Source organism: Bolinopsis microptera, chromosome 1 (assembly GCF_026151205.1).
Source record: "Bolinopsis microptera isolate Bmic1 chromosome 1, MBARI_Bmic_1.0, whole genome shotgun sequence".
Lineage (NCBI taxonomy): Eukaryota > Metazoa > Ctenophora > Tentaculata > Lobata > Bolinopsidae > Bolinopsis > Bolinopsis microptera.
Window position 1 is genome coordinate 10,477,459 of NC_087072.1, and position 14,860 is coordinate 10,492,318.

The following is a 14,860-nucleotide window of genomic DNA, read 5'->3' on the forward strand; positions in this document are numbered from 1 at the left end:
TGACGTTGGAGCTTATCACTTTACAGTTTACATCACCTTACCTGAATAATTGAATAGGATGAATACTGAATAGCATTTATTAATGCTTTCTTTACCCGGAGAACTCTGTTTTACTTGTCCCTCGGTAACACAAGACCGTGAGCCGTGACACTTAGTCACAATAATTAAGTCATAAGTCAGAAAGAAGTCCATAATTCGTACACCCATGATTATGTTAAATATAGATTGACTCCAGTCTCCATTGTTCAATGACTTCGTCAAAATGTTTTAGGAAAATGTTCACAGATTTGTTAATTTTGGACTCAAATTAACGTTGAGAAAAACTGAATTTATTTTGGAAAAATCCCGGCTAAAACCAAAATCCCGGCCGGTACCGGTACAAAATCGCCAAATACCAGCCGGTATTCCGGCTGCGCCGGTTATATCCCGGTCGAGTTCTGTCTGAGACCTAATTTTCTCTATTTCTCGTGCAATTTTAGATCAGACACAGTCATCTAAATTATTTAATAAGAAGGTTTAAATTATAAGCAATTAAAAACAGTTGGGACTATCATTGTTTGTGAGTACATATTATACGAATATAAGGTGGTTAATATAATTATAACACATTTAATATAAAACATTTAAGACACATTTTTTTATTCCTGCATTGTACTCATTAATTTAACTAGTAATATTATATAAAAACCACATTTCTATTTGTACAGGGAGCTGCTGGTAAACTACCGTCGCTATACATCGACTATGACTATAATCTTACTTTTAAAAACAAACTACATACATATCTCACATTTGCGAGGACTACTTCATCACAAGCAAAAAATCGACATTGGTAAATAAAGGTAGGTTCTTTTCACTGACTTCGTTAAATGAGTTACATATTTTCACACAAATTACGTGCGTGATCATTAAAGGGTTGCTTGTGTGCAGTTACTTCTGGGCCAGCGCCACCCTGTTTGGAGTTTTCACATAAGTAAATTTGCCGATAATACAATTTTACTCATTCTGGACATGTTACCTATATTATCATTATACTAGTATTTCTTCAGGTCTGTCTTCTATAACCACGATGAAAAGAAAAGCTGGGCGAAAACATTTGAGACTGCAGATTGCAGAACTGGAACACTCTATTTGAAGACAGTGGCTGCTGAGTGCTGAGCTGCATCAAATCTATCAGCATCATGTAACTTCGATCAGGAACAGACTCCATTTCATTTCCGACAACTAGCACCTGTTTTCCCTAGACTTACCAAGTATTAAGTAACTGCATTAGTATTAGGTTAAATTAAAGGCCCTACATCGAACAAGTCTAACAATTAAAACTTAAATGCAAGAGTGCACAATTTATCACTAAATATCTTCCTCTTTTAATTCTAATCAACACACGGTTTCGTCTTTGTTTCACCCAATCGTGCTGATAATCAGTAATCATGCACTCTGCACTCTAACTTCGAGATGTTTCAAAAGGGCTCCCGACGAGTTGAATTAGATCAATATTTTCTTTTGATACATAGATACTGATTGGGAGGTTCATCATACTATTCTTGTCACATGGTAACGATTAACGATTAGCTGATCAGCTTCCAGCATCGACAGGCCGAAATCCATAAATATAATCAGTTGTAATTTAATATTTATCATCGTCCGGATCATCATAATATTTTAATTTAAAGTTACAATTGAACGGTGTTAAGAAAGATAATTTAAGAGAAATGTTTTGAAAGTGCCTGATTTCGAGTATAAGATCTGTACTGATACATTAATTTTCAGATTGTTATTATAGTTTATTTGTATTTTTTATATTATCTTATCCGCACAAGTTCGGAAGCCATCTGAACGCTATTGCCAGACACAGGCATATATTTATTTTGGGGTATCATGCTCTCAGAAATTTCAACTCAGTCCGATATTATAGTTATACTAACCTGCATTGCATAAGGTTAATTGTCTCGCAGTCTAGTGCATAAACCTTTTATTTTGTATAAACCCTTTATTTTGATTGGGAAAACTTTAGTGGTTACCGTCTCTAAAGTTGGCATGATAGTTAATAAACTCTTATCTATTATGTCACTGAAGATGACGCCTTGCAACATGTTTGACGATAGCCTGTAGATTGATAGTTTGATCTAAGTATTTACAACAATTCATCTAGTTTGATTGATTCAAAGGGAAACAAATTCCTCTCTTATCTATTATGACTATATTTAAATTCAATCCTGTAAAGTGATACTCCTTTTTTAGTAATTTAAACATGTGTTTTCTCCTTCTGATTTTTAAACTATTACCGGTCACGCTGAATAATAATGACCTCAGTGAATTTAAAGCTATCGTTAACATCACTCAGAAAATGCGCGTCTTTAGCGCGTGTCTTGTTGTTATGCATCAATCCTTCGGTAGATCGGCGAGATGCACCACTGTGCCTCACCGAGCTGCGAAGGATTGACATCGTGAATCAAGATTTTGGGCTAAATAAAAGATCACAGCTTTTAAACGTTGCAAAGTTATGTTGACGGATGTTACTCGTCTAAATTTCTTCGAAGTAGCGCGCGCTGCTTTCTTCTCGAAATGGCCCGATGGCAAGTGCTACGAAGTAGCGCGCGCCGGGCCTGATCATTAACAATGGTCAAAAAGTAATGTCGTTGTCATGACTACTAGGCTAAATGCAGCGTGCGAAAGGTAAACTTGACGCGCGACGACAAACGTGCTGTTGAAAATCTATCACCTCTAGCGAGCCCAGCAGGCGGTAAAGTTTTCTGGTGGGGGGGGGGGGGGGGGGGGGGGTGATTCGGAATCAGCGTCCAAAATACACCGATTTAGATAAATTTCACAACCAAAGGGCCTTTTCACAAGAATTTTCTTAAAATTTGGGCGAGCGATTCAGTACACAGTTTACTGCCCTGCAGTTTCTTGGCGTTTAAATCGTAAATTCGCGCGCAAAAATTACACCGGCGCGCCTTCCATTAATGATGCATTAGACGCATACATTATTAGCAGCGAGTGTGTTGAACGAACAGTCACTCGCGCCGCGCGCACTGCAACAACGACTAATTTCAAATTATATTTCATTATTAATTTAAGGGGGGGGGGACAATGGATATTTTTTTGTGAAAGTTGATTTCGAGATAGCAGTTGACCAACAAACTAGGACCAGTGACCGAACTTTTGAGGGGGTCCCGGACCCCAACCGCCAAACGGTGCCCGCGGGGCAGCCACGCCCATATTTGGTCCAAATTAGGCCCAATTTAGCGAAATACCCTGAACATGCCCAAAACCCAGATTTTAGGTGCTCTTCTTGTAGCTAGTGGTCTCCTGAACTCGTATATGAAATTTCATCAAGATTGGACAAAAAATGACTGAGTTATGGGCCAAAAACCATATGCCCATATTTGGGCATACGCACCAAATTTGGTAGATTTCGTCCCATAAATTGGGCAAATATCAATATTTTTGAATGAAACTTACTTTATAAGAAAGGTAAGCCTAAACTACATATTCTCTGTAAGTTATAGCTTTGTATTTGTTTAAATGTGGATACTAAGGCGAAAAAACCACAAAAAATGAACTAAATTGCCCGTATCTAATTGGTTCGCGATATTCGAGCGGAATTGATTTCATTAAAATTGTAACAACTCAATCAGTTTTCAAAATTTTTGCATGAAATTTTCGGAATCGACTCAAAATCGCATTTCCACCTTATTTTGAGAACAGATTTTTGATTTAGGCCTCCAAAAAAATTTGGCGGCCAAATTCCAAAATTTTCCCGGAAAAATTCAGAATTTGGCCGCCAAATTTTTTTGGAGGCCTAAATCAAAAATCTGTTCTCAAAATAAGGTGGAAATGCGATTTCGAGTCGATTCCGAAAATTTCATGCAAAAATTTTGAAAACTGATTGAGTTGTTACAATTTTAATGAGATCAATTCCGCGAATATCGCGAACCAAGATACGGGCAATTTAGTTCATTTTTTGTGGTTTTTTCGCCTTAGTATCCACATTTAAACAAATATAAAGCTATAACTTACAGAGAATATGTAGTTTAGGCTTACCTTTCTTATAAAGTAAGTTTCATTCAAAAATATTGATATTTGCTCAATTTATGGGACGAAATCTACCAAATTTGGTGCGTATGCCCAAATATGGGCATATGGTTTTTGGCCCATAACTCAGTCATTTTTTGTCCAATCTTGATGAAATTTCATATACGAGTTCAGGAGACCACTAGCTACAAGAAGAGCACCTAAAATCTGGGTTTTGGGCATGCTCAGGGTATTTGGCTAAATTGGGCCTAATTTGGACCAAATATGGGTGTGGCTCCCCCGCGGGCACCGTTTGGCGGTTGGGGTCCTGGACCCCCTTAAAAGTTTGGTCACTGGTCCTAGTTTGTTGGTCAACTGCTATCTCGAAATCAAGTTTCACAAAAAAATATCCATTGTCCCCCCCCCTTAAACTTCAGTTTTGCAAATTTGGCAATAATTGTCATTCAAATATACAAGTGGTCATTTCATAAACGATTATACTGTTTTATTTAATGGAGCTGACTGTTTGTAATTAATGATTGACGGTAGTTTATTCTATTTGCTATTGTAAAATATTACGCGTTCAGTATTGATAATTATGGTATTGGCATGATTAATATATTAATATAATTCTTACGCTACACTAGTATATGGTAGGCTTAATAAAGTTTTGGCCATTAACATTGATTGGAAAAATTCCAAAAAATTGAAATAAGACATTTGAAATTTTATTTTTAAATGTAATTCTAGTCAAGTAGTCAAGCCGCGCATCCAAGCTTTATCCAAATTGCAAACTTTGTAAATGTTTGCGGAGTAAATATTTTCGTTTTGAGTATAGAAACTGAGTTTAAGGTAACCAGTTTGTTGAGTCATGCAATGCACGTGAGCTGGTATCTTTCATTAACATTGTTCAATTGCAATTGGATACCGCTGGCACTCGCTGACTTTAAAATGTTCAACCAACCCGCAACCAGAAAATAGAGGTAAGACCTTTCGTCTAGACACTTGATGATATTTGTTGTAGCTATCTCCTTTGATAAGTGATAATAACAATCTTTCATTCATCGAATAATTTTTGCAGTGAAGACAGGGTAACTACTCGATCATTATTTTTGTCCAGGTGAATTGATCTGAAAAAGAATGCCGTCCAGGATGCATCATTCTCAAAATATGGTTGCTAAAATATGGACTTATGATCTACGGCAGTGGTAAGGGCTCCTAATTTGCTCATGAAACATGACCCGTTCAAATCAAAACAGAAGTCTGCTGTGTAATTATACTATATATCAATGAAAAATATTTTTCAGAATGTGATGAAGAGTAGTGGAAATGTTTTAATCTCGAGATGAACTACATCCTGACGTCATGGGATAATAATTCAACAGTTCTGTTCGCCCTCTCCGATCCCTTTGGCTAGGTGAGTTAGTTTAATCTGAGTACAGAGTATTAAATTGTGGGCTCTATTAATAATAATAATTCTATACAGTTTCATAATTGAAACAATTATGGCCCCTTATTGTGGGCAGAGTATGTGTCTTTGTTGATATGTCCTGGTATAAACTTATCTGAGTGACTGCATTAAAATAATTTTTTGTAATTGCAATTGTACTAGACATTTGATGATATTTGTTGTAGCTATCTCCTTTGATAAGTGATAATAACAATCTTTCATTCATCGAATAATTTTTGCAGTGAAGACAGGGTAACTACTCGATCATTATTTTTGTCCAGGTGAATTGATCTGAAAAAGAATGCCGTCCAGGATGCATCATTCTCAAATATGGTTGCTAAAATATGGACTTATGATCTACGGCAGTGGTAAGGGCTCCTAATTTGCTCATGAAACATGACCCGTTCAAATCAAAACAGAAGTCTGCTGTGTAATTATACTATATATCAACGAATAATATTTTTCAGAATGTGATGAAGAGTAGTGGAAATGTTTTAATATCAAGATGAACTACATTCTGACGTCATGGGATAATAATTCAACAGTTCTGTTCGCCCTCTCCGATCCATTTGGCTAGGTGAGTTAGTTTAATCTGAGTACAGAGTATTAAATTGTGGGCTCTATTAATAATAATAATTCTATACAGTTTCATAATTGAAACAATTATGGCCCCTTATTGTGGGCAGAGTATGTGTCTTTGTTGATATGTCCTGGTATAAACTCATCTGAGTGACTGCATTAAAATAATTTTTTGTAATTGCAATTGTACTAGAAACTAGTCGAAAGCATTCAAAATGTAATATCAGCTATAATATCCATGTAATCAAATTGAGGAAGCATAAGAGCGTTTACAAATATTTTTCTATATTTCTGTGGAAGTAGTTTTAAAAAACCTAAATTATAATGCTCCTATTCTCCTAGTAACATGATCTTACATAATCAATATGGTCCTGAAAGTTTAATAGGTTGTCTATCACCAGACCTAGGTATTTCTGGGATTTGGTTTCTTCTATGTGAAGACTGCCATCTTCCAAATCAAGAGGGATCGACAGTCTATCAAGATTAGGACATTTGTCGAATACCATGAATGAGGATTTTGAAACATTTCGTCTCAGCTTGTTAATTCTAAGCCATTCATATGACATCTTTATACTACTTCTACTACATTGCATTGTCAGACGAGCCTCAAGTGATATTATCAAAATATAGTGCACTGTCATCTGCAAATAATAAGCCTGTTCTGCTAATCATTAATCTATTGTTATGTAGTAAATTGACATAAATTTGTAAAGTAGATACATGAGATCACAACTCAATATAGGATGATAATCATTAATCTATTTGATGAATAGCATTAAACTTTTCCTTGATAATAAATAAAATAGTCAGATTTTCCTTTTACGGGATAGTTAAGTAACAGTTCATTATTCATATGCAATGATTGATCAATACCTAAATATTCTTAGGAAATATATGAAATTAGTCTTTGTTAGCCTTTTTACGTGTATTTCTTGAAGGTTTCAATGGCTGCTTTCTCTTAGAGTGTTAGGTTGAGTTAGGTGGGCCTGATCTGTCTTTGACTGTGTTGCAACAGATCAGTTTTGGCAGACACAATAAGCATAGCTAAGCACACCTTTCTTTGAGAATTTACATCTCCCGCCACATCTGTTGTCGATATCTTTGTTCTTACAGAAACATGTGACCAACATATTGGACTGGTCTTTGACGAAAGTCGAAAGACCAGTAATCTGGGGATGAAAGACCAGTAATCTGGGGATGTGGCCCTATTTGGGGATGTGTCCCCTTAGCCAGTGCGATGTTGGTGGCAAGTCAAATATATAATCATTATTTCTTTATTGATAGGCTCTTAACATGTCAAATGTGACAAACTCTGTTGTAAGCTTGAAAAACTTGCTGACCATTTGTATGCCCAAGATGAGCCCTTCACTCTAATCAGAAGCTGAGATATCATGAAATAAGTGTGATAATTGTTACTCGCGAGAGTCATCTTCTCTGCCTCGAGTATAACTCTGATTATAATTAAACTCAGTTCGTTGTATGCATAAAGTCGGTTACCTTTTGCGAAGGCTTCAGCGTCTTAAATTTTAAAAGCTTTATCGTATTTAATTCATCGCAACCCGTCTTTAAATTTGCTGGTAGAAGTAAGGTCAGTGTGTGAAATGTGCTTTATTAACAGTGATATTAGTTCACCATTTTCTCAAGTAAGTCTTTAAGTTCATTACCGAAGGTTTTCCTATTAACAATCTACTCTGCCGTTATTTATATATATGGGCCATTGTGAGCCCCAAGTGTTTTGGTCCCTCATTCCTGCCACTTCAGCATTGCCTACTGTAAAGTAGAAATTTTTCTAAGACAATATAGAAACTGACCTTGTCTCACTGAATTTCCCTAAATTCAACCACTTGCCATAATAAAAATACTAACAACCAAATAAAGTTTTTTAAATAATTATATACAATCACCAACGAACATTTCCTCAAGTTTACCTCTAGTTAACTAATTCGTGGTTTAAGCTCTTATTTTATTTAGGGTATTTATGATTAAAGGAATGTAAAATAAAACTTATTGTTTCATAGTATTATTAAATAGCTCTGCTCCGATATTAAACTTGCGCCCTATTTACATCTAGTTCTTCCCAAGCTTGTTTCTTTGATTGAAGACAAGTTAGTTTAATAACCCAATAAGATACTAGATTTTATTAAGCGCCATTATTTCGAATCTAATGAGTTTAAATTAATCCTTTCCTTATATGGTTCTCAGGTTATAAATGGTAGTACAGTGTATGGCGACACATTCTGGCGGTATTGGAATTCTCCAACAGTTCTGATTGCTGTCTCCCTCTTGGGTGAGTTATTACTTATTACACATGTAGGAAATAAGGATACTAAAGTGATAATAACCGTATTGATTACATAATAGCAATCTTTTTGAGATAGTTGAGTGTTAAAAGTGCAAAGAATCACCGGTTAAATGTGGAGTTACGATGCAATTATCACACACAGGGTTAATTCTGACTAAGTATTTTATAATGATGAATGTTATAAGAATATCAACGGAATGATTGTAACAATGAACTCTATCAATCACAATTATATCATGCTAACTAATATTTAGAGAATTTAGATGGTTAAAAGTGCCATAATGAGTCAAAAATCACATAAATGAGCATGTATTGAAATTATGCTGTATCAGGGGAATGTATCACTTTTTGGCTCTATATCAGGTTGGTATTCATAGTAAATCTGCAGTAATTTGTTGTGCCACTTGTTTATGGTCATGGAGAAGTTCGTTATTAGAGTAATAGTGGAATCAATAATCACAAAACACTGATTTTAAACTGAGTAAACTAGGCAAGTACTTCAGTTCAGTCATTTCGCTTCTGTTCAGCTGTTCAAAATAGGAACCACCATTAAGGGTTACACTTGTCCTAGATCAGAGATGCAGTGATTCACTAACTTGGTTTGGGTCGTGCTATAGGACCAATATTAACTCTTTCCGACCAATTTTGAACTGTTCTGAGCACTTTTAGGAGAATATTCATTTTCGTTCATTCCATGAACCTGGTTAATTTTACGCGACTTCAGATGAAGCGTAAGCCTGGCTTGTAACTACATCTAAAACCGAATGGAGGCTTAACTGATCACTTCCCACCACTCAGATACAGCCAACACTCCGATGTCCCAATGTCCCAAATTGATGGATTTATTGATGGATTTATCTACATCTAAAACCGAATGGAGGCTTAACTGATCAGTGGCGTAACGTTACTTTTTGGCGCCCCCCCGCTCAACTCAAAAAGCGCCCCCCTTTCTGGAGCGCGCTCGCTTCGCTCGCTAGATTTGTCCGAGGGCCGTTGCCATCACAATTTTTTAATTTTAAAACGGAATATAAATGTGCGTGTGCCAATAAAATTTAAATTTGGAAAGTAAGAAGCCGCGCGCAAATAATTTTACATGTAAGCCGCGCGATTTAGTAATTAAATCGCAAGTAATTTGCGCATGATTGTTTTCGCGTTGGATAAAATATTATCTCGTGATACATGTTAACGGTTGTGATTGGACTATGCAGAGGGACGACGCGTTAGGGTAATAATAAATGTATCATGTACTAGACACTAATCATGCTATACTAATGACAAGTCGGTTACACAATGTCAGAATCTTGTTCGCTTTTCATTGTCGTTTGACATTAGACATTACATCCGAAACAGCCCGCAGCCGTTAAGTAATTTGTCATTCGTCTGATTAGTGATGTTACTGTTAATTTGTGATAAACAACGAAACAATTTTGTGAATTGTGTGTATTATATATTGTTAGTGTAACGAGGAGAACTGTTTTAAGCTGCTGTATATGTTACAAAAATGTATATTATATTAAGGTTACCGGTTGTTCATGTAAATTGTAATCATCAATGGGCCATGGGGTAAAATATCAAATATGCCGTACTAAGTTTACGCGAACATTTAACATTATGCGAATGTATGTTATTATGAATATCCTCACAGCTGGTCGAATATGTAGAACTGCATTGGGAGTCTGGAAGGTGTACAATCAATTTTTACTACTGAGTTGTTTTAGCAGTTTCTACTTTTAGCTCAGTCTTTATTACGAGGAACTGATTCAGTGGAGATAAGTTAATTTTGTAGAACTCATTGTTCAGTGGGTCGATTGACTGAACACGTTTGCACTTGGTATTTAAACTTACCAGTAGTTTATTTATGTTATGTACCGATGATAATTCAATTAGGATAACAACTAGGTAAGCCGTAAGTCTAATTCAAAACACACCGCACACCGTACACTCCAGTCTCCAATCAATATTACTATTTGGTAGACCGGGTATTTTGGCGGGAATTCTGTTCCCACGGCACTGTTCTGATAGAAGCTACTTCTACTAATGGTCCCAGAGGAACGGTCGTAAAGTAGCCAGACTTCTTGTCTCCTGTACTGGCTGACACATGCGGATTATAGTTGGAAATTTCGCTATGATATAAATATAATTGCTCTCGGAATTGAACAAACTCCTACTTATCTAGATACTTTCTAAATTCGTTAGAGTTTCATGGACTGGGGAAAAATAATCGGTACAGTCTCCCTGCATGGCATACACAGCTGACTAACACAGTCACTCAAATTTTAGAATTATGACTATTACCCTAGTTCTCTAAAATCCTTATAGTTTTGGCTATCATCCTAACTAAAGGAATAGCTGATTGGATGTACAGTGCTCACGTCATGATTTTAAACAGTGGTATAGGTTCTTGAACAGTGGCGGATGAATGTACGGTTAGAAAGTTTCTGCTATTACAACTTATGTCATATGTGATAATTTTGGATTGTTTTCATTGCTTAATTACACAAGCAGGGAGCTGGGAGACTGTTACCGTGAGTATTTAAACATTTGCAGGTTCATTTCCATAAATGTCCATCAATGACTGGACTACACAACTTTACAGTTAACTTTAGAGAAACTCATAAGTCATTTATCTCAAATTAAGCTGTTAGTGTCCATGATCAACCTGTGGCGACAATTAGTAATATAAAAAGTGTATTTGTAGATTAAAGTGCTAGCTCAGAGTTTTAGAATTGTATGGATTAAAGTTGGTTGTTTAGCCATCAAACAATCGATCGTGCTGTAATATATGGCCAGAGAATAATAGGGTCTTGGAAATTCTATAGTTGTTCTGAATTGAGCATGACCTGCAAGTGACAAGTCTGGGCCTTCGTTGGGTGATCTTTGAGCTGACTTTGAGAAGTTCACTGTACAGGCTGTGGTTGCTGACATGGTCTCGATATTGATTGATGTTAAGGGCCATTCATAACATTCGCGAATAACAACCATCAACCATCTTATCCAGCCTTTTCGTCAAAGTCTCGGAACCGTACAAAAACACACACTCGACAAGTGCTGTAAACACTCTGATCTTGATAGACTTCCTAAGCTTATACCTTTTTTTCTGCGTGTGTGGCATGCTCCCCATGCTCTTGATTTCCCAACCCTGATATCACTCTCACTATCTCTGATTCTGGATCCCAGATAGATGAAGTCTTCGGTCTTCCACATGCTCTATTGTACTGTTACCCAGGGACTTGATGGAATCAGGGTTCTCGATGTTCTGAGTAATGAATTTGGTCGGGACTGGTAATAAATATCATTAAACTGCTGTTTAACTAATTGAAGGTAAGGTACAATATCGTTGCACAGTGTTTGTGATGGTGACCTTATATATTATACAATTGAAAAGTGCGTGTGTGAGCTGTACTCACTGTACTGATTGTCCATTATCTAATGCTGTTAGCGAGTTTTTATGGTAGTATGGTTGTTACCAGATGATGATGTTAAACATTTAAATGTATACTTTTCTATTTATTGGTAGTTGTTCAAATGATTATTGTTATTTGTTAGAACTTGCAGTTGTAGCCGACTTTGTTTTGCTGCCAGAAGTAGTAATGATTTGAAATGGCTGTTGTATGGTGTCACAACTAGTAACTACAAAGAGTGACCTATTTTTGTAGGAATTGTTTCCGTACGTTTAAAAAAATGTATTAATGAACAAACCTTTACATTAATGAAATTCCCGGATAAAGCATGTGTTTATATGAACTACATGCCGAATGCCGATATGTGTGGAGTGTGGTTGCTCAATGTATATGCAGAGTTGGGATGTGACTGAAAACATTGAAGTAAGTATTAAGGTTTATTTTGAATCATGTAAATAGCTTTAATATTGTGGCATCTGTGGAGCTATGTTAGGTATTATGCCATGTGGTGAAATTTGTAGAAGGAAGTGGTTTACAAATTTATTTGTAAATTAACATCAAATTTCCCAAATCAGGTTTCGTTACGGTTGGAAGATGTCATGTACATAGTACATACTAAGCAAAATGTGGAGTCAATTGTACGCTGACGAAAGCTGCAAAACAACTGAGCCAGCTCCACAAGCACGACCTGACTGAAGAATTAAATCTTTCGCTACGTAGCTTGTCAGCCTTCAAGTTGATTTTGGTGCCAATCTGAATAACTGTACAGGCCCCAGCGACCCAGCAACTGGCAACACTGTACTCAGAGGTAGTAACAGCACTGGCACTTTATCTCACTATCTCGGTTACAGTAGGTCTTAAGACAGTCTATATTTCACCAAATAGAACTCCCGAAGAACGTATCAGCCGTCAGAAACTCGTTACCGAACTAAAGAAGAAGCGATCAGACGACCCGTCTGGAAGCTATTTCATACGGAAGGGTGAAATAGTGAAGGCTGATAAATGAACTTGAAGATTTTGTATCGTGTGAAATGTTTTGTCTGTGCATTTACGAGTGTGCCTCTCGATTTATCATATATTTTGACCACAGCTTACAATTCATGATTTGCTTTTAATTTTGTTATATTGAGTATCACAGATCACATTTCATTCTTGCTTGAAGGGCCCATCTTTTGCGAGCGTGACTTGTCATGCATTCATCGTGTTTTGGTGTCCCGTCATTATTTACAGACGGAAGCATGTTTTTACCAGTTTTATTTTCTGATCGATTTATTGCTGTTCTGTAAATTTTGAAAAGATTTTCATTAAAAAAAAGCCAGTACTGAAAAATCCTTTAGCAAACTGAAGCTATTTAAAAACTCCGAAGCACAATGGGTAACTAAACGATTTACGATAGATTAAGCAGTTTACAGTTTAGCCAAATTTGATGCTTTTTCCAAACCTAAGAGAGTTGCTTGGAATATGAACTGTACGGTAATGTAAATATTATGTATTATCGAAAAATGTAATTTGTTTTTTATTTCCATATTTTTATTTGTTATTGCTACCTGTTAGATGTTGGTGTTTTATTTGTGAAGTATCATAATACTACACACAGGAGGAGCTAAGTGCAAAGAAACTGTCACTAACTGCTACAAACTGCCACTAACTGCCACAAACTGCCACTAACTGCCACAAACTGCCATAGTGTGGTTGGTTTTATCCGATTTTTTTAGATATTTATGGAGGTTGTACCATTGTAAAACTTACATTGTGACAGTATAGATGGCGAAATATTTTTGAAAATGGTCCTAACACAGCTTTGATACTAACAATAACATTGGGTGAATAGATTGGGTGAACAAACTATGAAGCAGGCAATTATATGTGCTCATCCATCATTCTGCATATGTAAGCTCAGTAGTTTAATTGCTGATTCATACTCAATGGTGAATCGATAGAATTCATGTGTCGGAGATCTCGTGAGAACACCTTTTAATAATTATAGCCCTCAGGATCGCATTATCCTGATCCGGCCGTAATGTGTATTGAGGTATGCACTAATTGTAGTGGTGAACGGTTGCAGCTCAGGCTATGTTTCAGTATAACTATATATCAGAGATCGCAGTATATTTACATTCTACTCGGATTGCAGATTGAAATATTTTCCTGTTGGAACCATGACACATGCAGGGGAATACCAAAATATTATTTGTAGTTGTACAACTAATATGATCAATAATTAATAACGGCAACGCTAATTTGTCCTTATTGGACTTTATTTTTACGGACATAAGTTAATAGTTGCTGCAAATGCCAAATGCGTTCATTTTAATGTCCGTTCATTTTAATTTTAATATCCGTTCGAATATTGGCGGACGTTTTAAATTGTAATTAAATAGACCATTGAGCGTTCGCGATTATTTTAATGTCCGCTCAAAACTATTCCCGTTCACATTATTTCCGGTTGCAGTACGGGTAAAATAACGTCCGAATAAAGCTATCCGATAAGCTCAGGCAGAGCTTTCGGACTGCGTAAAACTAAACAACTTGAAACGTTGAAGAACGCCGTTAAGACATCTGTTGTTAACTCACCTAAAACACAAACATACAGTCCAATGGCGAAGAATTCACAGCCAACTGAGCAAGTCATAAGCTCGGAAACGCTCAAAAGCGTAGTAAAACGTGTTGTCGAAGAAGAGGACCGCAGTCTAGTCGCAACGTCATTGTATTTGGTCTGTTACAAGGGAGCGAGATATATAGAGAAGTTATTGACACAGTTAGCGTGATTTTCCAAAACATTGGACAGAAACCGAAGATTGTTGAAGCGTGCAAAATTGCCAGAAAATCTAAGGACAATTTAGTTACAGCATCATTAATAAATGAGCAATTACGTTATTCGTTTAAGTTATTGCAAAATATTTGATTCCAATAAATAAAATCCGCCTTGTGCCGCGTGCGCTAATTTACTAATTCTGTACTCGCCTGCGTACACTGTACTGTACAGTGTACAGCAGGAGCAGGCCTGCAGGCATCATGCTACATGCGATTTTACAAATAATGTTCGACTTCAATTTAGACTTTCAGTTGTTGTAGTTGTACTGTATACTAATTGTGTCGGTTTATATATTTACC

The 14,860-nt window shown here is 36.4% G+C and overlaps 2 long non-coding RNA genes across 2 annotated transcripts; both read left to right on the forward strand.

The window, feature by feature from the left end:
* The first annotated feature begins 756 nt into the window (after window positions 1-756).
* On the forward strand, window positions 757-1,975 carry LOC134822538 (uncharacterized). Its single transcript, XR_010161200.1, has 2 exons — window positions 757-842; window positions 1,050-1,975. It is a non-coding gene; the product is annotated as an uncharacterized LOC134822538 (long non-coding RNA).
* Window positions 1,976-4,753: 2,778 nt separating this feature from the next.
* Window positions 4,754-6,041, forward strand: LOC134825948 (uncharacterized). The gene is made up of 3 exons (XR_010161643.1): window positions 4,754-4,997; window positions 5,135-5,222; window positions 5,322-6,041. It is a non-coding gene; the product is annotated as an uncharacterized LOC134825948 (long non-coding RNA).
* Window positions 6,042-14,860: the final 8,819 nt, after the last annotated feature.